Source organism: Centruroides sculpturatus, unplaced genomic scaffold (genome assembly GCF_000671375.1).
Source record: "Centruroides sculpturatus isolate CEXI.00-Female unplaced genomic scaffold, Cexi_2.0 scaffold570, whole genome shotgun sequence".
In the NCBI taxonomy this organism is placed as follows: Eukaryota; Metazoa; Arthropoda; class Arachnida; order Scorpiones; family Buthidae; genus Centruroides; species Centruroides sculpturatus.
Window position 1 is genome coordinate 97,915 of NW_019384862.1, and position 26,105 is coordinate 124,019.

At 17.7% G+C, this 26,105-nt stretch overlaps 1 long non-coding RNA gene across 1 annotated transcript in view; it reads left to right on the forward strand.

Moving 5' to 3' along the window:
* Positions 1-26,105, forward strand: part of LOC111630689 — a 79,720-nt gene that overhangs the window by 45,187 nt on the left and 8,428 nt on the right. The window lies entirely within an intron of this gene.

Below are 26,105 nucleotides of genomic sequence, written 5' to 3' on the forward strand. Positions count from 1 at the left end.
CCTATAAAAGCAGGCTTTTTATAGGTGCAAGTAGGGCAAGTGGTATTCCGGTTGCGTGTCGCTTTCGGCGAATATTTACAAATTTGCTAATTACTCCACGACACAGCTACTTTATTACTAAGGTAGCAGGCGTTAAATTTTATTAATTTAAAGATATATAAGTTTATTTAGTGATATTTTAAAAGATTCAACCGTTAATTTATGACCCTTTCTTCCTCCAGCTACTTTCATTTCTCTGTTATCCGATCCGCATCATCAAAGTGATGCTGCGAGGGAAGAATTTTAATCACCGGCTCTCAACCTCACTAAAATTTTTTTTAAAAATTGCATTTTTTTTACTGCCAGAAACCCATTTACATACCCTAAATCTATATCTAAGGACAAGAAATCTTTGATTTCTTTCCTGATTTTCGACATTAAAATATGTGAACGAAGTCCCTTTTGACATTTAGACGTATAGAAACTGGTACCCTAACCCAATTTCTAAGACCTTAATCAATCATTGTCTAAGTAGAATGGGAGATAAAAACTGTAAAGAGCAGTAAAGTTCACTCAACTCTTCGCTACAGCGATGGTCTTTTAACTATTTATAAAAGGGGGAGGTTCATTTTCTTGATCTTCTCTTCGATTTTTAAAGCTTAACGAATTTAAAACACGTTGCTGAAAGCCTTGTTAAGCAGGATGTAAAAATATAACCATGTAAGGACGAACGGATTTTTAATTACGAACTTGAACTCCCCGCCGTTATTTTACACGCCGCCCATTAATATTCCCGAATTAATTAGCGTGTTCGAGTTAAAAGAGATATGGTTTAATCCATCATTAAACGGGTCCTTATTTCCTACTCCACCATCTTCAGCAATCGTTAATCAACCCCCCTTAATAACCACCAAAATTGAAAAGGGGTTTATCATTCATCATCATCCCTTTCCTCTTAACTAAAGCAACGTATAGTGAGATAGGACCGACTTCTACTTTCCTAATTTTTCTAAATACAGAACTTACTATTGGACCATTTTTTAAAGTGATTCGTTGGAAAAACTCGCCCCCTTTTCTAATCAGAAATGTCTTTTTTTTCCATCAACTTTTTTAATGTATTTTTTTTTTCTTTTCTTTCTGTTTAACATCATCTTTCATCCTCTTATAATCTATTTTGATAGTCAATCTCGTCTCTAAATTAATTTTTCCATCCCTCTCTTCCTAAATTTATTAATAAGTTAATCTTGCAGTTTTCGTTGTTGGGGAAAGGTAAGCATCTCTGTCTCTGTCTCTCTCTCTCTCTCTCTACCTATCTTCCTCCTCCCAGATGTTTCCACCCCTTTAAGTCATCTGTTTAAATTTGTGACTCATGAGCCTCTTTCTAATAAAGTTTTTCTTTATATATTTTTTGGGGGTTTTTTTTAATCCCTCTCCTTCTATTTTCATAACTCATACTCCCTTTTTTTTTTTATTATTAAATTTTTGTCTAGGGAGTGAGAGAAAGTGTGCATGTGTGTGTGTGTGAGAGAGAGAGAGTGGCTTGTTGTTTTAATATTTAAACAGAATGCTTGCATGCTACTGCGAGTATAAATTATTAAAATTAGAGAATGAAACTACCAAATGCTCGTATGAAAATCCGGACAAAATTCTTCTTATTTTTTAATACTAGATAGGGTTAAATTTTAGTTTAATATTAATTTATCATTTCCCCCCTTTCTCGTGTTTAAATTCAGTGAGCAATTACATGAAGAAACCTGCGAAAGAATTCATTTTTATTGCTTCTATTCCTGAGTTTGATGAGCATTTTTTATTTTCCCTGTATAAAATTAGCTGAAATATTTGCATATTTGAATGGTTTTATTGTTTGTTTTTCTTTCTAATTCTTTGTCCCCCTCCTCAAAGTAAAGAAAACGTCACCTTAAATGAGCATTTTTCCGTCGACAAGAAGTCGCCAAAATAGCAAGATTCTTGACATTTTTATTGGAAGACAAATGTTTTGATGGAAACTGCACTTCGATACAAAAATTCTCTTTATCATTTTCGACATATTTCATCTTAGGTGGGTCTTTACAACTCCCAAAAATCTCCTAGAAATAGATGTATCATCAATCTAGCTAACCTACTCCAAGTTTTATTACGCTTTTGTTTATCAGAGGTTTTTATTTTTAATTTTTAATAATTAAATTCGTGACGTTAGCTATAAAAAAGACATCAATTTCACTTTCCTTTCCTCTTTCCTCTTCCCTCTAAAAACCCCTACGAGCCCCTTATACGTAAAGAAGGGCTATACATTTTGATTCTACCCATTCGTTCTCTCTCCAGAAGAGTTTGTTGACAACTAAATAAATAATTTCCGGTGGCGAAATCGTGTCTGAAAGGGGAGAAGAAACATATTAGGGGTCCTAATGTATCCATTTACACCATTATTTAACACGAAACCTAGCGCGAAATTATTTTAAATGAGTTCTCAATATGGCAGCCCACAGGTTAAAGGATGGGTGCCTTCTTCCATCTTTATCAAACAGATTTATTAGAGTTATAAGCATAATTAAGCCTTATATAAGTTCTGGCAAGTATAAGTTCTCAATCGATGTAAGTTTACCATAGATTTAGACAGGAGGTCCTTCGATAGGAGGTCTGGAAATCACATAATCCATCGGCTTACGGCGTAAAGTCCTTCGAAGATATAGGGTTTAAGGGGCTTTCCTAATCCTCCTTTAATCCTCACACTGTCTTTCGGGGATTAAGCCACTCCTCTAGCGAAAATGGAAGGTTTTTTCGGGGGAAAAACCTTCATAATCATCTAAGAAACTACTAAAAAACACGCGAAACTATGCATTAATGGCATACGCATAACGACTGCTCATTATATGATAGTAATATTTTTATCCCTTTGTTCTTCATATCGATATTTTCCGCCCGAAGAAGTAAAGAGAAAAGTAATTAAAAAAAGCATTATTTCTCCAGGATATATTTTTTTTACGTCTTAAAGAATAATAAAAAAAAAAGATTTTTAGAAGCAGGTAATGGGCGTGGTCGCGTAGGGCGGAACCGAAATTGACAGCATAGGAGGGCTCCGCCCCGTTCGTAGTGGGCGGTACCGAGGTGTTGTAGCTAACTGCCGCTGCGGGGAGCTACGCTCGCTAGTAAGAACCGGGGGAGGGGAGAAAATCAAGAAGGGGAGAATGAGAAATTGGTGTTGACTCACATCAACAATCTTCTCTTCTTGTTTCAGACATTTGGTAAATATAGGTAAAGATATTTTCGAGTAGAAGATCATTTTTTATAGCAAAAATTTATTCAAAAAATTGTAGTGTAAGAGCTGATTACAACGATATGCCAAAAAATTTCTCTCCCCCACCTCCTGTTGAAGGTAGTGTAAACACTGCTATCTTGTTTACATTAAATAAATATTTATAATAATAATAATTCCATGCTTATTAATGGGATTTTAAGTATGGATTTTTGCATAGTTAGAGGAGGGGTGATTTATTTTTTATTTTTTTTATTTTTACACGCGAAAATCTTTTACTTATATCGTAATTTATCGATATCCTATGGGGCATTATAGTCACGTTAGTTTACTTCCTGCAGTTTTAATTAATGGTTTTGACATTAATGGGTTCCATAAATTGAACCATAAAAGTGTAAAGTATTCTTTGCGTGTTATAGTTTGGAAATTTATTCTTAATTGCTTTATGAATGGTTCTTTAATTATATTTTCTCATTTCTCCTCTTCACGCGATCCTTTTCCTGATGGCTTTATTACTGTAGGACTTAAAATCGTGGATATTCTCTCTTAAGAGATGCCTTGTTGGAACTAATTAAGAATAATCTAACTCTTAGATATTTTAAATTCTGGATTTTTCAAACGTTTGTGTAATTAAATTGTTTTCTAATAATCAAATTTTATGTTATTCTTACTTTTCTATCTTGAGAGATTGGTGTAAAATTTGTGTTTCTGAAGTAAAAATAGCTTAGAAATGCTTTTAAGACCTTAGAAAAATGCGTTAGAAACCTCAAAAATCACATTATAAGTCTCAAAAGATGCATTAAAAATGATCAAAAATGCATTATAAACCTCAAAACTCAAATTAAATTGTTTAAAAAAATTACATTTGAAACCTAAAAAATTACATTAAAATGTCAAAAACTCATCAAGAAACCTCAAAAAATGCACTAAATCCTCAAAAATCACATTAGAAATCTCAAAAAATTTAGTGATTTGAGGATTTTAGTGTAATTTTTGGGACTTCTAGTTTTGGGACTTCTAAATTTGAGGATTTCAGTGTAATTTTTGGGACTTCTAGTCCAAAAAATTACACTAAAATCCTCAAAAAAATAGCATTTGTAAATATTTTTTAAAAAATGCAAATTTTTTTCGACTTTAAGTCAAAAATCACCGTTTTATATTTAAAAAATAAAGTGCATAAAGTAAGGATACTTAATTAAGAATATGGATACTAACGCTATAGATACAACAGTAAGATGCTGAGGGTAAAGATATAAAAGATGTTGAAGATAAGGATGCTAAGGATAAAAAGTCTTATTTTCCTTATAACAATAATTAAATATCAATAGGATGAAGTAACTAGGGTGTTTAATCAAGGATATAAAGGTTAATAATACAGAATCCTTATCGAGGCTATAGGACTAAAGAAGGATAAGAACTTTAAGAACAAAAGATCCTTTGTATCCTCATCCTTAATTTAATAACTTTAGTTAATTGATCTTATTGATGTTTAATATTTTTTTCCTTATAAATTCAAGAAGAAACTTCCAGCTTTTAAGTTAAAATTAAAATTTTATATTAATTTATACATAAAAATTACAAAACTATATCTTGTAATCTTCATAATAAACACATAAAAATGTCATAATTTGATTTATTAAGGTCATTTTTCTTTTATTTTTTTGATAGACAATATGTTTTGTTTTGCTTTGTTATCACGATTTTTTGATCATTTTTATCCTTGATAACTTTAAAACAATTACTTGAGGAAGTTTGATTAATTCACTTGTACTTTCTAAGAAAGCACAAATTTGGCAAAATGCCTGCCATATCTGAAACACTACTTTTAGTTGTGACGATCTTTAAACTTTCCTTGGATTTTTTGGGCTATTGACTTTGCTGCTTATGGGTGAAAAAATTCCAAAAAGTTAATTAATTAAATAACGAGATCAAAAATTACTTTCGCATTTGGAAGATACTTCAAAGCATGCTCTAAATAATCCCTCTAAAGAAGATTTTTAAATTCTCTTCGTCCTATTCCAATGGGAATTTTTAAGTGCTCATCCACTTCTGCCAAATTGGGTTCTAAAAGTTTTTTTCATCTTCTTCCAATTACGATTTTTATGTGTTCTTCATCTTCCTCCAAATAGGGTCTTTAAATGCTCCTAATCTTCTTCCAATGTGGATTTTTAAATGTTCCACTTCTGCTAAATAGGGTTTTTAAACGTTCTTCATCCCCTTCTAATGGGAATTTTAAAATACTCTTCACCTTCCTTCAATGTGGATNAAAATTAAGCCCAAATCATAAGAAAACTTGGGTAAAAATCAGGTAAAATTAAGCCCAAATCATAAAAAAACTTAGGTAAACACTAGGCAAAATTAAGCCCAAATTATAAGAAAACTTGGGTAAAAATCAGGCAAAATTAAACCCAAATCATAAAAAAACTTTGGTAAAAACCAGGCAAAATTAAGCTCAAATCATAAGAAAACTTGGGTAAAATTCAGGGAAAACACTAAAATATTAAGGGAAATTTGTAAAAATCATGCAAAAATAACAAAAAAATCAGAAAACTTGGGTAAAAATCAGGCAAAATTAAACACAAGACACAAGAAAACAAAAAATAGACACAAATAAGGCAAAAAAAATCAGGGAAAGTTAGATACAAATCAGGGAAAAAAACAAAGAAAATTAGATAAAAATCAAACAAAAAATAACGGATAAAAATCAGGCAAAAAAAAAACTTACGACGTGTCATAAATAAACGTCGGTTGATATTAACTACAAATATCGGAAAATTAAACAGATCAAGTTCAGAAAAATCTGTTCAATTAGAGTTTGTGCTTTTATCTAAACTTTAAGCTGATTTTTTTTATATATATATTTTTAATCAGCCATCTGGTTTACTTTAATGCCAAAAAGCCAAGTGATCAAACACAGGACTGGCCAGGCAAGGAAACAAAAAAAAAAAAAAAAAAAAAAAAAAAAAAAAAAAAAAAAAAAAAAAAAAAAAAAAAAAAAAAAAAAAAAAAAAAAAAAAAAAAAAAAAAAAAAAAAAAAAAAAAAAAAAAAAAAAAAAAAAAAAAAAAAAAAAAAAAAAAAAAAAAAAAAAAAAAAAAAAAAAAAAAAAAAAAAAAAAAAAAAAAAAAAAAAAAAAAAAAAAAAAAAAAAAAAAAAAAAAAAAAAAAAAAAAAAAAAAAAAAAAAAAAAAAAAAAAAAAAAAAAAAAAAAAAAAAAAAAAAAAAAAAAAAAAAAAAAAAAAAAAAAAAAAAAAAAAAAAAAAAAAAAAAAAAAAAAAAAAAAAAAAAAAAAAAAAAAAAAAAAAAAAAAAAAAAAAAAAAAAAAAAAAAAAAAAAAAAAAAAAAAAAAAAAAAAAAAAAAAAAAAAAAAAAAAAAAAAAAAAAAAAAAAAAAAAAAAAAAAAAAAAAAAAAAAAAAAAAAAAAAAAAAAAAAAAAAAAAAAAAAAAAAAAAAAAAAAAAAAAAAAAAAAAAAAAAAAAAAAAAAAAAAAAAAAAAAAAAAAAAAAAAAAAAAAAAAAAAAAAAAAAAAAAAAAAAAAAAAAAAAAAAAAAAAAAAAAAAAAAAAAAAAAAAAAAAAAAAAAAAAAAAAAAAAAAAAAAAAAAAAAAAAAAAAAAAAAAAAAAAAAAAAAAAAAAAAAAAAAAAAAAAAAAAAAAAAAAAAAAAAAAAAAAAAAAAAAAAAAAAAAAAAAAAAAAAAAAAAAAAAAAAAAAAAAAAAAAAAAAAAAAAAAAAAAAAAAAAAAAAAAAAAAAAAAAAAAAAAAAAAAAAAAAAAAAAAAAAAAAAAAAAAAAAAAAAAAAAAAAAAAAAAAAAAAAAAAAAAAAAAAAAAAAAAAAAAAAAAAAAAAAAAAAAAAAAAAAAAAAAAAAAAAAAAAAAAAAAAAAAAAAAAAAAAAAAAAAAAAAAAAAAAAAAAAAAAAAAAAAAAAAAAAAAAAAAAAAAAAAAAAAAAAAAAAAAAAAAAAAAAAAAAAAAAAAAAAAAAAAAAAAAAAAAAAAAAAAAAAAAAAAAAAAAAAAAAAAAAAAAAAAAAAAAAAAAAAAAAAAAAAAAAAAAAAAAAAAAAAAAAAAAAAAAAAAAAAAAAAAAAAAAAAAAAAAAAAAAAAAAAAAAAAAAAAAAAAAAAAAAAAAAAAAAAAAAAAAAAAAAAAAAAAAAAAAAAAAAAAAAAAAAAAAAAAAAAAAAAAAAAAAAAAAAAAAAAAAAAAAAAAAAAAAAAAAAAAAAAAAAAAAAAAAAAAAAAAAAAAAAAAAAAAAAAAAAAAAAAAAAAAAAAAAAAAAAAAAAAAAAAAAAAAAAAAAAAAAAAAAAAAAAAAAAAAAAAAAAAAAAAAAAAAAAAAAAAAAAAAAAAAAAAAAAAAAAAAAAAAAAAAAAAAAAAAAAAAAAAAAAAAAAAAAAAAAAAAAAAAAAAAAAAAAAAAAAAAAAAAAAAAAAAAAAAAAAAAAAAAAAAAAAAAAAAAAAAAAAAAAAAAAAAAAAAAAAAAAAAAAAAAAAAAAAAAAAAAAAAAAAAAAAAAAAAAAAAAAAAAAAAAAAAAAAAAAAAAAAAAAAAAAAAAAAAAAAAAAAAAAAAAAAAAAAAAAAAAAAAAAAAAAAAAAAAAAAAAAAAAAAAAAAAAAAAAAAAAAAAAAAAAAAAAAAAAAAAAAAAAAAAAAAAAAAAAAAAAAAAAAAAAAAAAAAAAAAAAAAAAAAAAAAAAAAAAAAAAAAAAAAAAAAAAAAAAAAAAAAAAAAAAAAAAAAAAAAAAAAAAAAAAAAAAAAAAAAAAAAAAAAAAAAAAAAAAAAAAAAAAAAAAAAAAAAAAAAAAAAAAAAAAAAAAAAAAAAAAAAAAAAAAAAAAAAAAAAAAAAAAAAAAAAAAAAAAAAAAAAAAAAAAAAAAAAAAAAAAAAAAAAAAAAAAAAAAAAAAAAAAAAAAAAAAAAAAAAAAAAAAAAAAAAAAAAAAAAAAAAAAAAAAAAAAAAAAAAAAAAAAAAAAAAAAAAAAAAAAAAAAAAAAAAAAAAAAAAAAAAAAAAAAAAAAAAAAAAAAAAAAAAAAAAAAAAAAAAAAAAAAAAAAAAAAAAAAAAAAAAAAAAAAAAAAAAAAAAAAAAAAAAAAAAAAAAAAAAAAAAAAAAAAAAAAAAAAAAAAAAAAAAAAAAAAAAAAAAAAAAAAAAAAAAAAAAAAAAAAAAAAAAAAAAAAAAAAAAAAAAAAAAAAAAAAAAAAAAAAAAAAAAAAAAAAAAAAAAAAAAAAAAAAAAAAAAAAAAAAAAAAAAAAAAAAAAAAAAAAAAAAAAAAAAAAAAAAAAAAAAAAAAAAAAAAAAAAAAAAAAAAAAAAAAAAAAAAAAAAAAAAAAAAAAAAAAAAAAAAAAAAAAAAAAAAAAAAAAAAAAAAAAAAAAAAAAAAAAAAAAAAAAAAAAAAAAAAAAAAAAAAAAAAAAAAAAAAAAAAAAAAAAAAAAAAAAAAAAAAAAAAAAAAAAAAAAAAAAAAAAAAAAAAAAAAAAAAAAAAAAAAAAAAAAAAAAAAAAAAAAAAAAAAAAAAAAAAAAAAAAAAAAAAAAAAAAAAAAAAAAAAAAAAAAAAAAAAAAAAAAAAAAAAAAAAAAAAAAAAAAAAAAAAAAAAAAAAAAAAAAAAAAAAAAAAAAAAAAAAAAAAAAAAAAAAAAAAAAAAAAAAAAAAAAAAAAAAAAAAAAAAAAAAAAAAAAAAAAAAAAAAAAAAAAAAAAAAAAAAAAAAAAAAAAAAAAAAAAAAAAAAAAAAAAAAAAAAAAAAAAAAAAAAAAAAAAAAAAAAAAAAAAAAAAAAAAAAAAAAAAAAAAAAAAAAAAAAAAAAAAAAAAAAAAAAAAAAAAAAAAAAAAAAAAAAAAAAAAAAAAAAAAAAAAAAAAAAAAAAAAAAAAAAAAAAAAAAAAAAAAAAAAAAAAAAAAAAAAAAAAAAAAAAAAAAAAAAAAAAAAAAAAAAAAAAAAAAAAAAAAAAAAAAAAAAAAAAAAAAAAAAAAAAAAAAAAAAAAAAAAAAAAAAAAAAAAAAAAAAAAAAAAAAAAAAAAAAAAAAAAAAAAAAAAAAAAAAAAAAAAAAAAAAAAAAAAAAAAAAAAAAAAAAAAAAAAAAAAAAAAAAAAAAAAAAAAAAAAAAAAAAAAAAAAAAAAAAAAAAAAAAAAAAAAAAAAAAAAAAAAAAAAAAAAAAAAAAAAAAAAAAAAAAAAAAAAAAAAAAAAAAAAAAAAAAAAAAAAAAAAAAAAAAAAAAAAAAAAAAAAAAAAAAAAAAAAAAAAAAAAAAAAAAAAAAAAAAAAAAAAAAAAAAAAAAAAAAAAAAAAAAAAAAAAAAAAAAAAAAAAAAAAAAAAAAAAAAAAAAAAAAAAAAAAAAAAAAAAAAAAAAAAAAAAAAAAAAAAAAAAAAAAAAAAAAAAAAAAAAAAAAAAAAAAAAAAAAAAAAAAAAAAAAAAAAAAAAAAAAAAAAAAAAAAAAAAAAAAAAAAAAAAAAAAAAAAAAAAAAAAAAAAAAAAAAAAAAAAAAAAAAAAAAAAAAAAAAAAAAAAAAAAAAAAAAAAAAAAAAAAAAAAAAAAAAAAAAAAAAAAAAAAAAAAAAAAAAAAAAAAAAAAAAAAAAAAAAAAAAAAAAAAAAAAAAAAAAAAAAAAAAAAAAAAAAAAAAAAAAAAAAAAAAAAAAAAAAAAAAAAAAAAAAAAAAAAAAAAAAAAAAAAAAAAAAAAAAAAAAAAAAAAAAAAAAAAAAAAAAAAAAAAAAAAAAAAAAAAAAAAAAAAAAAAAAAAAAAAAAAAAAAAAAAAAAAAAAAAAAAAAAAAAAAAAAAAAAAAAAAAAAAAAAAAAAAAAAAAAAAAAAAAAAAAAAAAAAAAAAAAAAAAAAAAAAAAAAAAAAAAAAAAAAAAAAAAAAAAAAAAAAAAAAAAAAAAAAAAAAAAAAAAAAAAAAAAAAAAAAAAAAAAAAAAAAAAAAAAAAAAAAAAAAAAAAAAAAAAAAAAAAAAAAAAAAAAAAAAAAAAAAAAAAAAAAAAAAAAAAAAAAAAAAAAAAAAAAAAAAAAAAAAAAAAAAAAAAAAAAAAAAAAAAAAAAAAAAAAAAAAAAAAAAAAAAAAAAAAAAAAAAAAAAAAAAAAAAAAAAAAAAAAAAAAAAAAAAAAAAAAAAAAAAAAAAAAAAAAAAAAAAAAAAAAAAAAAAAAAAAAAAAAAAAAAAAAAAAAAAAAAAAAAAAAAAAAAAAAAAAAAAAAAAAAAAAAAAAAAAAAAAAAAAAAAAAAAAAAAAAAAAAAAAAAAAAAAAAAAAAAAAAAAAAAAAAAAAAAAAAAAAAAAAAAAAAAAAAAAAAAAAAAAAAAAAAAAAAAAAAAAAAAAAAAAAAAAAAAAAAAAAAAAAAAAAAAAAAAAAAAAAAAAAAAAAAAAAAAAAAAAAAAAAAAAAAAAAAAAAAAAAAAAAAAAAAAAAAAAAAAAAAAAAAAAAAAAAAAAAAAAAAAAAAAAAAAAAAAAAAAAAAAAAAAAAAAAAAAAAAAAAAAAAAAAAAAAAAAAAAAAAAAAAAAAAAAAAAAAAAAAAAAAAAAAAAAAAAAAAAAAAAAAAAAAAAAAAAAAAAAAAAAAAAAAAAAAAAAAAAAAAAAAAAAAAAAAAAAAAAAAAAAAAAAAAAAAAAAAAAAAAAAAAAAAAAAAAAAAAAAAAAAAAAAAAAAAAAAAAAAAAAAAAAAAAAAAAAAAAAAAAAAAAAAAAAAAAAAAAAAAAAAAAAAAAAAAAAAAAAAAAAAAAAAAAAAAAAAAAAAAAAAAAAAAAAAAAAAAAAAAAAAAAAAAAAAAAAAAAAAAAAAAAAAAAAAAAAAAAAAAAAAAAAAAAAAAAAAAAAAAAAAAAAAAAAAAAAAAAAAAAAAAAAAAAAAAAAAAAAAAAAAAAAAAAAAAAAAAAAAAAAAAAAAAAAAAAAAAAAAAAAAAAAAAAAAAAAAAAAAAAAAAAAAAAAAAAAAAAAAAAAAAAAAAAAAAAAAAAAAAAAAAAAAAAAAAAAAAAAAAAAAAAAAAAAAAAAAAAAAAAAAAAAAAAAAAAAAAAAAAAAAAAAAAAAAAAAAAAAAAAAAAAAAAAAAAAAAAAAAAAAAAAAAAAAAAAAAAAAAAAAAAAAAAAAAAAAAAAAAAAAAAAAAAAAAAAAAAAAAAAAAAAAAAAAAAAAAAAAAAAAAAAAAAAAAAAAAAAAAAAAAAAAAAAAAAAAAAAAAAAAAAAAAAAAAAAAAAAAAAAAAAAAAAAAAAAAAAAAAAAAAAAAAAAAAAAAAAAAAAAAAAAAAAAAAAAAAAAAAAAAAAAAAAAAAAAAAAAAAAAAAAAAAAAAAAAAAAAAAAAAAAAAAAAAAAAAAAAAAAAAAAAAAAAAAAAAAAAAAAAAAAAAAAAAAAAAAAAAAAAAAAAAAAAAAAAAAAAAAAAAAAAAAAAAAAAAAAAAAAAAAAAAAAAAAAAAAAAAAAAAAAAAAAAAAAAAAAAAAAAAAAAAAAAAAAAAAAAAAAAAAAAAAAAAAAAAAAAAAAAAAAAAAAAAAAAAAAAAAAAAAAAAAAAAAAAAAAAAAAAAAAAAAAAAAAAAAAAAAAAAAAAAAAAAAAAAAAAAAAAAAAAAAAAAAAAAAAAAAAAAAAAAAAAAAAAAAAAAAAAAAAAAAAAAAAAAAAAAAAAAAAAAAAAAAAAAAAAAAAAAAAAAAAAAAAAAAAAAAAAAAAAAAAAAAAAAAAAAAAAAAAAAAAAAAAAAAAAAAAAAAAAAAAAAAAAAAAAAAAAAAAAAAAAAAAAAAAAAAAAAAAAAAAAAAAAAAAAAAAAAAAAAAAAAAAAAAAAAAAAAAAAAAAAAAAAAAAAAAAAAAAAAAAAAAAAAAAAAAAAAAAAAAAAAAAAAAAAAAAAAAAAAAAAAAAAAAAAAAAAAAAAAAAAAAAAAAAAAAAAAAAAAAAAAAAAAAAAAAAAAAAAAAAAAAAAAAAAAAAAAAAAAAAAAAAAAAAAAAAAAAAAAAAAAAAAAAAAAAAAAAAAAAAAAAAAAAAAAAAAAAAAAAAAAAAAAAAAAAAAAAAAAAAAAAAAAAAAAAAAAAAAAAAAAAAAAAAAAAAAAAAAAAAAAAAAAAAAAAAAAAAAAAAAAAAAAAAAAAAAAAAAAAAAAAAAAAAAAAAAAAAAAAAAAAAAAAAAAAAAAAAAAAAAAAAAAAAAAAAAAAAAAAAAAAAAAAAAAAAAAAAAAAAAAAAAAAAAAAAAAAAAAAAAAAAAAAAAAAAAAAAAAAAAAAAAAAAAAAAAAAAAAAAAAAAAAAAAAAAAAAAAAAAAAAAAAAAAAAAAAAAAAAAAAAAAAAAAAAAAAAAAAAAAAAAAAAAAAAAAAAAAAAAAAAAAAAAAAAAAAAAAAAAAAAAAAAAAAAAAAAAAAAAAAAAAAAAAAAAAAAAAAAAAAAAAAAAAAAAAAAAAAAAAAAAAAAAAAAAAAAAAAAAAAAAAAAAAAAAAAAAAAAAAAAAAAAAAAAAAAAAAAAAAAAAAAAAAAAAAAAAAAAAAAAAAAAAAAAAAAAAAAAAAAAAAAAAAAAAAAAAAAAAAAAAAAAAAAAAAAAAAAAAAAAAAAAAAAAAAAAAAAAAAAAAAAAAAAAAAAAAAAAAAAAAAAAAAAAAAAAAAAAAAAAAAAAAAAAAAAAAAAAAAAAAAAAAAAAAAAAAAAAAAAAAAAAAAAAAAAAAAAAAAAAAAAAAAAAAAAAAAAAAAAAAAAAAAAAAAAAAAAAAAAAAAAAAAAAAAAAAAAAAAAAAAAAAAAAAAAAAAAAAAAAAAAAAAAAAAAAAAAAAAAAAAAAAAAAAAAAAAAAAAAAAAAAAAAAAAAAAAAAAAAAAAAAAAAAAAAAAAAAAAAAAAAAAAAAAAAAAAAAAAAAAAAAAAAAAAAAAAAAAAAAAAAAAAAAAAAAAAAAAAAAAAAAAAAAAAAAAAAAAAAAAAAAAAAAAAAAAAAAAAAAAAAAAAAAAAAAAAAAAAAAAAAAAAAAAAAAAAAAAAAAAAAAAAAAAAAAAAAAAAAAAAAAAAAAAAAAAAAAAAAAAAAAAAAAAAAAAAAAAAAAAAAAAAAAAAAAAAAAAAAAAAAAAAAAAAAAAAAAAAAAAAAAAAAAAAAAAAAAAAAAAAAAAAAAAAAAAAAAAAAAAAAAAAAAAAAAAAAAAAAAAAAAAAAAAAAAAAAAAAAAAAAAAAAAAAAAAAAAAAAAAAAAAAAAAAAAAAAAAAAAAAAAAAAAAAAAAAAAAAAAAAAAAAAAAAAAAAAAAAAAAAAAAAAAAAAAAAAAAAAAAAAAAAAAAAAAAAAAAAAAAAAAAAAAAAAAAAAAAAAAAAAAAAAAAAAAAAAAAAAAAAAAAAAAAAAAAAAAAAAAAAAAAAAAAAAAAAAAAAAAAAAAAAAAAAAAAAAAAAAAAAAAAAAAAAAAAAAAAAAAAAAAAAAAAAAAAAAAAAAAAAAAAAAAAAAAAAAAAAAAAAAAAAAAAAAAAAAAAAAAAAAAAAAAAAAAAAAAAAAAAAAAAAAAAAAAAAAAAAAAAAAAAAAAAAAAAAAAAAAAAAAAAAAAAAAAAAAAAAAAAAAAAAAAAAAAAAAAAAAAAAAAAAAAAAAAAAAAAAAAAAAAAAAAAAAAAAAAAAAAAAAAAAAAAAAAAAAAAAAAAAAAAAAAAAAAAAAAAAAAAAAAAAAAAAAAAAAAAAAAAAAAAAAAAAAAAAAAAAAAAAAAAAAAAAAAAAAAAAAAAAAAAAAAAAAAAAAAAAAAAAAAAAAAAAAAAAAAAAAAAAAAAAAAAAAAAAAAAAAAAAAAAAAAAAAAAAAAAAAAAAAAAAAAAAAAAAAAAAAAAAAAAAAAAAAAAAAAAAAAAAAAAAAAAAAAAAAAAAAAAAAAAAAAAAAAAAAAAAAAAAAAAAAAAAAAAAAAAAAAAAAAAAAAAAAAAAAAAAAAAAAAAAAAAAAAAAAAAAAAAAAAAAAAAAAAAAAAAAAAAAAAAAAAAAAAAAAAAAAAAAAAAAAAAAAAAAAAAAAAAAAAAAAAAAAAAAAAAAAAAAAAAAAAAAAAAAAAAAAAAAAAAAAAAAAAAAAAAAAAAAAAAAAAAAAAAAAAAAAAAAAAAAAAAAAAAAAAAAAAAAAAAAAAAAAAAAAAAAAAAAAAAAAAAAAAAAAAAAAAAAAAAAAAAAAAAAAAAAAAAAAAAAAAAAAAAAAAAAAAAAAAAAAAAAAAAAAAAAAAAAAAAAAAAAAAAAAAAAAAAAAAAAAAAAAAAAAAAAAAAAAAAAAAAAAAAAAAAAAAAAAAAAAAAAAAAAAAAAAAAAAAAAAAAAAAAAAAAAAAAAAAAAAAAAAAAAAAAAAAAAAAAAAAAAAAAAAAAAAAAAAAAAAAAAAAAAAAAAAAAAAAAAAAAAAAAAAAAAAAAAAAAAAAAAAAAAAAAAAAAAAAAAAAAAAAAAAAAAAAAAAAAAAAAAAAAAAAAAAAAAAAAAAAAAAAAAAAAAAAAAAAAAAAAAAAAAAAAAAAAAAAAAAAAAAAAAAAAAAAAAAAAAAAAAAAAAAAAAAAAAAAAAAAAAAAAAAAAAAAAAAAAAAAAAAAAAAAAAAAAAAAAAAAAAAAAAAAAAAAAAAAAAAAAAAAAAAAAAAAAAAAAAAAAAAAAAAAAAAAAAAAAAAAAAAAAAAAAAAAAAAAAAAAAAAAAAAAAAAAAAAAAAAAAAAAAAAAAAAAAAAAAAAAAAAAAAAAAAAAAAAAAAAAAAAAAAAAAAAAAAAAAAAAAAAAAAAAAAAAAAAAAAAAAAAAAAAAAAAAAAAAAAAAAAAAAAAAAAAAAAAAAAAAAAAAAAAAAAAAAAAAAAAAAAAAAAAAAAAAAAAAAAAAAAAAAAAAAAAAAAAAAAAAAAAAAAAAAAAAAAAAAAAAAAAAAAAAAAAAAAAAAAAAAAAAAAAAAAAAAAAAAAAAAAAAAAAAAAAAAAAAAAAAAAAAAAAAAAAAAAAAAAAAAAAAAAAAAAAAAAAAAAAAAAAAAAAAAAAAAAAAAAAAAAAAAAAAAAAAAAAAAAAAAAAAAAAAAAAAAAAAAAAAAAAAAAAAAAAAAAAAAAAAAAAAAAAAAAAAAAAAAAAAAAAAAAAAAAAAAAAAAAAAAAAAAAAAAAAAAAAAAAAAAAAAAAAAAAAAAAAAAAAAAAAAAAAAAAAAAAAAAAAAAAAAAAAAAAAAAAAAAAAAAAAAAAAAAAAAAAAAAAAAAAAAAAAAAAAAAAAAAAAAAAAAAAAAAAAAAAAAAAAAAAAAAAAAAAAAAAAAAAAAAAAAAAAAAAAAAAAAAAAAAAAAAAAAAAAAAAAAAAAAAAAAAAAAAAAAAAAAAAAAAAAAAAAAAAAAAAAAAAAAAAAAAAAAAAAAAAAAAAAAAAAAAAAAAAAAAAAAAAAAAAAAAAAAAAAAAAAAAAAAAAAAAAAAAAAAAAAAAAAAAAAAAAAAAAAAAAAAAAAAAAAAAAAAAAAAAAAAAAAAAAAAAAAAAAAAAAAAAAAAAAAAAAAAAAAAAAAAAAAAAAAAAAAAAAAAAAAAAAAAAAAAAAAAAAAAAAAAAAAAAAAAAAAAAAAAAAAAAAAAAAAAAAAAAAAAAAAAAAAAAAAAAAAAAAAAAAAAAAAAAAAAAAAAAAAAAAAAAAAAAAAAAAAAAAAAAAAAAAAAAAAAAAAAAAAAAAAAAAAAAAAAAAAAAAAAAAAAAAAAAAAAAAAAAAAAAAAAAAAAAAAAAAAAAAAAAAAAAAAAAAAAAAAAAAAAAAAAAAAAAAAAAAAAAAAAAAAAAAAAAAAAAAAAAAAAAAAAAAAAAAAAAAAAAAAAAAAAAAAAAAAAAAAAAAAAAAAAAAAAAAAAAAAAAAAAAAAAAAAAAAAAAAAAAAAAAAAAAAAAAAAAAAAAAAAAAAAAAAAAAAAAAAAAAAAAAAAAAAAAAAAAAAAAAAAAAAAAAAAAAAAAAAAAAAAAAAAAAAAAAAAAAAAAAAAAAAAAAAAAAAAAAAAAAAAAAAAAAAAAAAAAAAAAAAAAAAAAAAAAAAAAAAAAAAAAAAAAAAAAAAAAAAAAAAAAAAAAAAAAAAAAAAAAAAAAAAAAAAAAAAAAAAAAAAAAAAAAAAAAAAAAAAAAAAAAAAAAAAAAAAAAAAAAAAAAAAAAAAAAAAAAAAAAAAAAAAAAAAAAAAAAAAAAAAAAAAAAAAAAAAAAAAAAAAAAAAAAAAAAAAAAAAAAAAAAAAAAAAAAAAAAAAAAAAAAAAAAAAAAAAAAAAAAAAAAAAAAAAAAAAAAAAAAAAAAAAAAAAAAAAAAAAAAAAAAAAAAAAAAAAAAAAAAAAAAAAAAAAAAAAAAAAAAAAAAAAAAAAAAAAAAAAAAAAAAAAAAAAAAAAAAAAAAAAAAAAAAAAAAAAAAAAAAAAAAAAAAAAAAAAAAAAAAAAAAAAAAAAAAAAAAAAAAAAAAAAAAAAAAAAAAAAAAAAAAAAAAAAAAAAAAAAAAAAAAAAAAAAAAAAAAAAAAAAAAAAAAAAAAAAAAAAAAAAAAAAAAAAAAAAAAAAAAAAAAAAAAAAAAAAAAAAAAAAAAAAAAAAAAAAAAAAAAAAAAAAAAAAAAAAAAAAAAAAAAAAAAAAAAAAAAAAAAAAAAAAAAAAAAAAAAAAAAAAAAAAAAAAAAAAAAAAAAAAAAAAAAAAAAAAAAAAAAAAAAAAAAAAAAAAAAAAAAAAAAAAAAAAAAAAAAAAAAAAAAAAAAAAAAAAAAAAAAAAAAAAAAAAAAAAAAAAAAAAAAAAAAAAAAAAAAAAAAAAAAAAAAAAAAAAAAAAAAAAAAAAAAAAAAAAAAAAAAAAAAAAAAAAAAAAAAAAAAAAAAAAAAAAAAAAAAAAAAAAAAAAAAAAAAAAAAAAAAAAAAAAAAAAAAAAAAAAAAAAAAAAAAAAAAAAAAAAAAAAAAAAAAAAAAAAAAAAAAAAAAAAAAAAAAAAAAAAAAAAAAAAAAAAAAAAAAAAAAAAAAAAAAAAAAAAAAAAAAAAAAAAAAAAAAAAAAAAAAAAAAAAAAAAAAAAAAAAAAAAAAAAAAAAAAAAAAAAAAAAAAAAAAAAAAAAAAAAAAAAAAAAAAAAAAAAAAAAAAAAAAAAAAAAAAAAAAAAAAAAAAAAAAAAAAAAAAAAAAAAAAAAAAAAAAAAAAAAAAAAAAAAAAAAAAAAAAAAAAAAAAAAAAAAAAAAAAAAAAAAAAAAAAAAAAAAAAAAAAAAAAANCCCAAATGAGGTTTATGATATGTTCTTCATCTTCCTCCAAATAGGGTTTTTAAATGCTCCTAATCTTCTTCCAATGTGGATTTTTAAATGTTCCACTTCAGCCAAATAGGGTTTTTAAACGTTCTTCATCTCCTTCCGATGGGAATTTTAAAATGATCTTCATCTTCTTCCGATAATGATTTTTAAATGCTCTTCATCCCTTTCCAACTATCGAATCTGCAAAATTCGTGCTTTTCTAATCAAAATTAAAAGTTTAAATTGTGTTAGTTTATTTTACATAATTAAAATTCTGAGAAAATTTTCAGGAAATTAGCCTAATTTAAAGATATAAATTAGGTAATTAAAAATAGGTATAAACCCCGAATTAAGAATATCTTAATTAGCCCAGTACTAAGTTGGGGGAAAAGTAGCATAATAATTTAATCTGTTTTAAATTATAAAATTTACTTTTCGGGTAAATTAGACTCTTTACTAAACACCAAAATTATTTTCGTAGGCGTAATTGGACTTTCCTCTTTAATTCTATAGGATTTATTCTTATTAAACTGTTCATAGTCTACGTAATTAGAGTTGTGTATACTCAACAATGTAACACATAATTTTCGATTAATCTCGTTTTTTTCAACCCCCTTAGCTCCTTTACGTCACTATTAGTTCTTTCGTTACCTTTTAACATTTTTCGACAAGATCCTCAAATTTATGTCAATTAAAATGCGATATTTAACGTTTTATGATTCTATTGATAACAGATGGCGCCACCAGTTATATCGTTTTATACGGTGTTTGGCAGCGAAATGATTCCAAGATCGTATTTAATTTAAAGTTAATTTATAAAATCTTCATGTATATTTCACTATAACTTTAATTATTTCAAATTTAATTAAGTTATTTGATACTAATGTTAATTAAATTTGATAACATAATCAAACACCATTAATGCAGAGTAGAACGATTGTTTGCTTATAAATGTAAGACAAACGAATAAAGTTGTAGATTGTCTTATCTAAAAATGTTTGTATATAGGATATTCTAGGATATACAAGCTTATTCCTAGCATATAGGATCTATCCTTGATATTATATTATATTGTAGGATCTAGAATATAATATAATATCAAAAATTCTGGATAAGATTGTATGTTGTGGTTTTAATTCGATATTAAGGAATATGGATATATGTGAGGAAGAAAGAATCTATACGTAAGTACCAAGCTAGGATTAAAGTTATATATGCAAAGACGAAGTTTACATAACCTACGAATATAATTTAGTAGGAGTAAGTTTATATTGTACACTCTAGGAATATAAATATGCTAAGAAGTCTGTCACAGTTAAAAACATTTATTAAAAGGAAAATCGTGCGTTTAGGAATAAAGTTTGTACAGAACTGCTGTACTTCTATAAGCATATGTTAAGAAAAATAAACAATGTTTTATCTGTAAAAATGTACCTTTCTAGAGTATACTAAATTGATAAACTTCTAGGTTTATATTATATAGTATCACTTAGAGAGCAGAATACGGACAGATCGGTGAAACAATGTTTCTAAAGGGAGGAAGTATTCATAAGTCACATTTTTTATCCTGAGGGAGAGGAAATGTCGTGGAATGCAACACGATCTAACATTGGGTAGGAATGCGTGTATATAACTGCAACTATTCGTGTACAATTAGTAGAGGAATGCACACAGTATGTACATCCAGTATGTACATAATTACTAGAGGGAAAAAGAAGAGACGCAATCTGGCAAACCCCTTCTATTGAAGTAGAAGTGAGTGACAAGGAGAGCGGCGCTCTCCGGGAAACTAATTAAAGTGATGGAGATACGAAGATAAATGAAACGACAGGCAGTCCTCGGAGTGGTGCAGCTGCTCCCCCTTCTTCTGCTGTAAAATAGTCAAGGTAGCCTAAATTGAAAGAGACCGGTCGAATTAGAAGAAGGGGCGAAATGAACTGCCACCTCTAATCAAACTGCTACAATCACTTTGTTTTCCATACCCTCCGGCTCTATTCCCATCACGTTCGCATTCTAAATAAACTCATAAGGCCTCTCGTCTCGGCTGTCTAAAGGCCTGTACACAGTTTATATCAAGGCCTTTTGTACTAAAAATACAAAACAGTCTTAAAATCGATAAGTACATTGATAATACCCCCAGTATCTGTCTTAATCCGAATGACCTGTTGATTTTTCTTAACACACTCGACAATTTAATTCTTTTCGATTTATTTATTTATTTACTCGAAAGCTCTATAATGTTGTAACGAAAGAATTGAGGCCTTTTATTATAATTAATTTTAAATTTTATAAATTATTCGCTTGATGACTTATCTAAACTGTTGATTCTGTCAAATATTTATCAGCAAATAAAAATATTATGATGTAAATACATAACACTGCTCAAGGCCTTATAGCTGTAAAAATGGTAAATAAGAAGGCCTTTTATGATTACTAATAAAAATTTTAGGCATAATCGATATATTGATAAGCTTGTACTGTCTTTAAAATCTTCTTATCTCTAATTGAATTAAAATAAAATTCGTCATATTTTTTAGCGTACGTAGTCGGTAGTAAGGCCTTTATGCCTATTCTAAGGCCTTTTAGGATTAATTAGTATCATCTCAATCTTGTTAAAATGCATCACCAACTGTTTTAATCTCATTAAACTTGTTGATATTGCTTAATAAACCAGTGATGATAATGACTTTCTACGATTGGGAAGCAACACAAGATTACTGTAAGAGATTATTAACAAAGCTTTCAACCTCAATAAAGTTTAGGGCCTAAATATATTTTATAATTATATTCAAAGCATCACAAACTTCATAAATGTAGGTAAAAGGTTAAAGTATGAAAGATCTTTTTTTAAGTAGGTTACATTCTTTTTTTATATAATCTAAAATTGTCAAAATCATTTTTGACATATTGAGGCCTCTTTCTATTATTAAAATCTTATAAGAAAGGGGCATTTCGTTTTATTTTTGTAAACGTTTCATTAGCATTTCTAACCTCAAAGGTGTAAGAATCTCTTACTTTACAATTCTACAGTTGTTAGGGCCTGAAAAACCGCGCTATTAAGATATAATTAAGGTGAGATCTTTAAAAAAAATAGGAGAGGAAGGGAAAAAAGTGGAAAAAACAAACAAAAAAGAGGCTCTCTGCCAAATTAAATAAGGGGAAACGACTCTACTCCGTGCTCGATTTGCAGTTTTAATAAATAGCGGCCAGAACCATTTACGTAACATTTTTACTTTCTAGGGTAATTTGCATATCATCAGTAACCCATTTTAAGTAGGGAAGTGATTTTCGTACAGTTTAAGGCCCTCGGTGGCAACTGTGTAACTCCTAAGTCCCTTCAAATTACACGAGACAAACAGGATTCCTAGAGAGAACGAGAAGAGAGAGAGAGAGAGAGAGAGAGAAAAGGCGAAAGAAATAAATAACGCTCTACTGTAAGTTGGGGAGGGTATAGAGGAAGGGGATGAAGAGTTTTGCCACGATTCAATATTAAATAGCCAAGGTCTTACCGCAGACGGAACTAATATTTGAGTTACGATGGTGCACAGGTCGAAATTGGAAGGATTTGCTGTAAAGCATGATGGATCCGGGTATCGACAGATCCCCACTATCAATCTAATCCCACATTAGTCTAAAACTTGGCTATTGCTGCACGTTTAAATGGTTAAGGAATTCGACCCCCCCTTCCCTCTATCGTTTTTTTTCCTGAAATGGCCAACTTCTCTTATTAAAAAGTTTATCCCCCTTACACTCTTAAAGTATTCGACTTCAACAGGTGAAGGAATAAAATTTTTATATATCGAGTTTTCTATATTTATACACACCTTATATACGGTTTTATATATAAGGGCGTGTATATATATATATAGAGGAGTGTATGCTAGAGTTTAAAAGGTTTATTAAATTCCTAACGAGAAATCTGTTATATTGCATAACTCATAACACTCGACGATGACCTGCGAAAGGTCAAAGGTCGTTTTAAAATTATTTATTCCCTAAAATATTTAAATATAGAGGTTATATAGGTGTTAAATAATAAGTTTATAGAATTTTATTTTATTTAGTACCCTTAAGTAAAGGAATTAATTAAATTCAAGGGGTTAAAATTATCGACTGTTTACTAAAATATTATTTAATTTTTTCCAAAAATTTAAATTGTAATTTAAGAAAAAAATACAATTTTTTTATATATATATAAAGAGGCTCAAAGAATTGTTAATGAAGACGACAAGGGGAAGGAGGGAAAGAAACTTTTAAGGGTCCTCTCGAGTATTTCTAGGACCGATAGATATTTCGTAAAAAAAAAAAGCTTTAAATATTTAAGGGGTGGATTCAATGTGTGTGTGTGTGTGTGTGTGTGTGCGTGTGCTGCACTTTTCAATTTATCCCCGTGCTGCACGTTGCATAGGCAATGCTTTTGTTAAAGATCACGATGCTGTCAGCAGTTATTTGTAGCTGTCATATATTCGGCAGTTGTTGCTATACAATCTAACCAAACACATTAATCCTCCTTCCCTCTTCTCTCAGGAAACATTTCTTTTCTGCAAGAAGTAAATTTATTCCTTGTCCAATCGCAACACAAAATAATGCACCCGCATTATTTTGTTTACGGACGTAGTTTTTTTGTTAATGTATAAAAACGTTAAGGCAACATTTGCTAACTTAAATATGTATAATATAAAAAGATGCTTAAAGTATTCTGGGGCATTTTGGGCATTGTACTGAAGTTCGTGTCTTCTTCTTTGCTGAGTTTTCAAGGGCTCTCTCTCCAATGCTTCTGTTATTATCTCGTCGTGCGCTTCTTGGGACCCATTGCTGCATCTGTTACTAAAATTGTATAGAAGTAACAGTCAGAAAATATAGATAAATTAATGCAAAAACTTCTAATAGACTTTCTATAGCAGGATAACCTCTGAAAGATCCTGTGAAGTAGGAAAATCTTCAACAGCTGAAGTTTCTACTGTTGAAGATTTTTTGTTTGAGGTTTATATAGGAAATTAATTATACTCTGTATAGAGAACGAAGAAGTAAAATTAGAGTCTTTTTGTACTCTAATTTTAATTCTTTGTTATACTTTTTCTCTTTTTTAATCTAAGTTCTTTTCGTTTTTAAATTATTTTTTATGTTTGAAGTTGTGTTTAATGTTTGTTTTGTATAATTTTCTCTTAATTTTTTGCTTTTTTATCAGCTTATTGTTCGTATTGATTTCTTAATTCCTCAGAATTTTCCTCCTAAAACCCTTAAATCTTAATTTTTTTCTCTTAAAATCCAACAATAGAAACCTCTTCTATCGATAATGGTTATCTACTGTTGGAGGTAATTTTACATGACTTTCAACCTATTACTCCACACCTTTTTTAGATATTCTATATATTTTTAAATTCTTGAATCTATTTTCTTGGTATTTTTTTTCAGAAAATCTCAGTTTAATGAAAGAGATTTGTTAAGACTTAGTACTAAGAATTTTTTTAGAACGTTTCATTCCTACGTAGGTGTTATTAAGAACGCTTAAGGACTTTAAGTTAAGCTCAAATACCACAACAAAAACACATTAAAAGAAGAATTTTTTAGATGGAGAAGTGGCCCAGAATATAATTTCTCCAAAAAATTTAATTAGATAGCTTCTAAAAAAAAAGACGAAGAAAAAATCCAGCTCAGAAGTAATTTTTGATGTCATGCAAGGCTCTGAAATATCTTGTAGAAGAGATGTAAAAGTACAAGAATAAAAAAAAAACAAAGAATAACTTGTTTAGATTGTATAGAATAAATTTTAGAAACATCTGCTAGCTTTTTCTTTTCTTTTTTTTCTATTCCACTTCTTCTCTCCCCCTCTAAAAATTGTAGATTGCTCAATTTAAACTTTCAAGGAGCAGATCCCTACTGATTCTATGCCTTATAGAACACACAACCCTTTAAAAATCCCCTGATACATAAAAATGTGAGGAATTTGATTAAAACATAATACGACCCCCCCTTGTAAATTGGCTCATCTCTATGTGATAAGTGTATGAAGTTAAGCACAGCATCATTCAAATGTTGAATATTGAATGAAAATCATATCTTAAAACCCCCCTTTTACAGATATTATTAATCATCTTACGGGGGGGTATAACAGATTGATTAAGACATAACAAGTCTATGAGCAATTTTCCTCTTACAAATTTAGAAAAGAGGAGCAGGAAGAGAAGAGAAGAGAAGAGAGGAGGAGAAGGAGGAGGATGGGGTCGACTTTAATCTAGGATAGGCAACCTGAATTGATAATTTTGAACTGTACAATCTTCTCTTTTTTTTCCTCTTCTTCCTCCTCCCGAAACTATGCAATAAGTCGATTATTTATGTTAAGTTTACCCTTTTAAATCATGTAGGGTAAACGTCATATGGTGGATTTTCGAACAGAACCTTCCACCTGTTTTCCAGACAAGGAGTGATGTCCCTGGGACTTGGTTCGGACAATTCTCTGAGAAATAGCTGAATGTTGTGTGTGTATGTATGTATGTGTGTGTCTGTGTGTGTGTGTAAAAGTAGGAATCTCGGATTTAGTGTTTTGAAACAGAACAGGCGTCTTAGAAGGGTGTAATCTCTACGTTGTGTACAAGCCACGCCTGCTGTTCTTCAGAACTCGAGATAAGAACTGCACAACCTTCAATTTAGCTAAGAGATTTCGGAGCCGTGACTAAAAGCAATATTTTACAATCTCTTGTCCGTATTCATTTCGTTACTTATACTTTATCGTATTTTTTAGTTTCCGAAGATTCAAATTTAATAATTTTGTCAAGAAAAAATTGCTGTTTTTCTTAAAGCATCTCTCATTTCTTCCCTTTCCCTTCTACAAAAGAAAAAAAAACAACGTTTACTGTTAATTATTTTATTAATTTTATAACTTAAAACCTGCTTAAAAACGTTCTTTCTTATAGTAATTTAAGTATAAATAAGCTGACTTTTTACACGTTTTAAATCGTCTTATAAACCTCTAATTTAATTTTAATGCTTGTTTTTTTAAATAAAAAACGCTTAAATTTAATTAAAAAAATAAACTTTTATACTATTTATTTATTCCCGTAAACCCACCTAATTTTAAGAATTTATAAGTCTGTACGTCAGATTTTTTGATTTAATACCACGGACCTTCTTCGTATCTGTCGAAAAAAAATATATATATATGACTAAATAATTGCTCATTTTAATTAATTTTATAACTTAAAACGTGTTTATAAAGTCATAATTTATCGTGTTATAAGAGGGTTTTTAAGTCACATTTTCCCTAATTTAAACATAAGATGAGGGAGGGGTGTTTTAGAACGTAACTTAAACGTTACCTAATTTAAATTTAATGGCGATTATTTTTAAGAAAAATGGCGGAAATTAATTAAAATTAGCTTATTATTATACTAAAGTAACATTTTATTTCTGTAAACCACCCCTTTTTTTTCCATTGTACAGCACTCAGTCTAGACAGCAGATTTGGTTTTTCCTATAGACTTAAGTGCTGTGCGGGGAAAGCGAATTACAGGCGAAGATATAAATTTTGTGATTTTAGTTTTTCTTTTTTTTTAATTTTTCTTTTCTTTATTTCTTTTTTTTTCTTCTTCTTCTCTTCTGCTTGGATTGGAATGTTGATTTAGAAAATAAAAAGAAAAGAAAATAGAAATGAGGAAAAAATGCATAAAAAATTTATAATTACCTTCTCAAATATTCAAAAAATTTAATATTTAAGGAATTTCGCTTTTTATGATATTGGAAGGAGAAGATATATATAAATATACATACAAAAAAAGTTTCAGAAGTTGATTTTAATAATAAAAACACAAGGTTTTTTTTAGATTTATAATGAAGACAAGTAAAAAAATACCTTTGTTTTTTGTAAAAAAAAATAGGGGAAGAAAAGAAAACCCTGCAGAAATTTTTTAAAAATTAGCTCCTTTAATCAATGATTTTAAGGCTCAAATAGCCTTAATGAAAGTCTGAATACTCTTAGTGAAGGCTATCTGGTATTAAATGACTATAGAAAAAGTCATTATCCTAATGTAAAAAATAAATATTTCTAGCGTGATGTGTACAGCCTTAATTTAGCCTGAATATTGTATAGTGATTATTTAAAAAACAGGCCATCTAGCCTAAGTAGTTTATTAAAACCATATTAAATTTTTATAGAAAAGATTTGTTAGATAATAACGGCTTCTTCTGTCTAGCCTTAATTATTCTTGAAAACTGTTAATTAATAAAGGCTAAATACGTTATTTAAATTACATTAAATTCTTGTATAAAAACGTCAGTGGAATAATTTAAAATAGGTTCTCATAGCGAGGACTTTCAGGCTTTATAGCCTTAATTAATCTTGAAAACAGTAAAGGACAGCTAATTTCAAGCGAATAAGGCTTAAGTTAAGCTAAATGGCCTTAAATAAACTTGAAAATTGTATAATCACTTTTAACAAAGGCTATCTAGTGTAATAAATTTATTAAAACCACATTAAATCCTTGTAGAACGGGCATTGACGTTATTATATACTGTATTTGATGAAGGTTTTAAAATTATATTATAACCTTAATTTAGGCTAGTTAGCCTTTATTAAAAACTCGAATTTCATCAAGTTATTGTTACTAAAATTAAGTCTCTATAGCCTAAATATAGGCTTAAATCGCGTTAAATTCTCACTGAAAATGTTATTCTGTTTGTTTAACCTTAAAAAAGCCTGAAAATCTCGTTAAAGGCTATTTTTTTATATAATGCCGCATTAAATTCTCGTC